The following is a 926-nucleotide window of genomic DNA, read 5'->3' as shown; positions in this document are numbered from 1 at the left end:
CTGAGACAGGCCAGGCTGGAGGCTCCTCTGGGTTTGAGGACCCAAGGGACAAGTGAGAGGAGAGCAGCAGGATCTCAGAGGGAGAGACCCTAGGAAGCCTGGCTGAGGCCTGCACCCCACCGAGATTCCTCCCCAGGCTGCCACAGTGGTGTGACCAGGGGCACACAGTCCTGTGTCCAGGACACCCTCCTCTCTCTCTTTCCAGGTCAGGCTTTGTAAGGAAGGGGGTCGGGCATGGCTGGGAGTTGAGGTGAGGGTGCTCTGCAGGGGGTGGGGGGTGGGGGGTGGGGAGGCGGTATGGCTGTCCCAGGCTGCCCATCTTCTCTCAGCTCTGAGACGAATGGCTTGTTCTAGGGACTGGAGCCCTGGGGCCAAGAGCACCCAGAGAGGCGTAGGAGGGCAGTGCCATCTACCTCCTGGGTCATGACAGAGCAGTGGGGGCAGGAGGTGGGCCCCAAGGGAGGTGGGCGCAGGGCAGCCAACTGGGAGGTCTGGGCTCTGCAGTCCTGCCAGGTCACCCCGACCTGCACCCACCCGGGAGGCCTGTGGGGCTGGCAGGACTGAGATCTATTCCTCTCACCCTCTTCTCTCGGCCCCCAGGATGCTCCCACGGGCCTGGGGCGAGTGCTCTGCCCTAGAGCAGTGGATGTTCTGAGGGAGGGAGGGTCATTCTAACTGATCCAGCCCCATCTGGAGAGAATCCTACCCTGCCCCCAGCCCTTCCACAAGGCCTTTCCACACGTCCCATTTCTTAAACCCTCCCCCATCTCATGCCATTTGCTGGCTTATCCCTAGCCAGGCCTCCCGAGGCCTCAGTTGGTTGTGCCTATGTCTCTTTCCCTAGCTTCTCTGGCCACTCAGCGCGGAGTCCCTACGCCCCCTCCACTCCTTATCTCCTCATCTCCCTAATTTGGAAGCTATCCAGC

Source organism: Cnephaeus nilssonii, assembly GCF_951640355.1.
Source record: "Cnephaeus nilssonii genome assembly, chromosome: 6".
Classification (NCBI taxonomy): domain Eukaryota; kingdom Metazoa; phylum Chordata; class Mammalia; order Chiroptera; family Vespertilionidae; genus Cnephaeus; species Cnephaeus nilssonii.
This window is presented reverse-complemented; position numbering follows the sequence as displayed.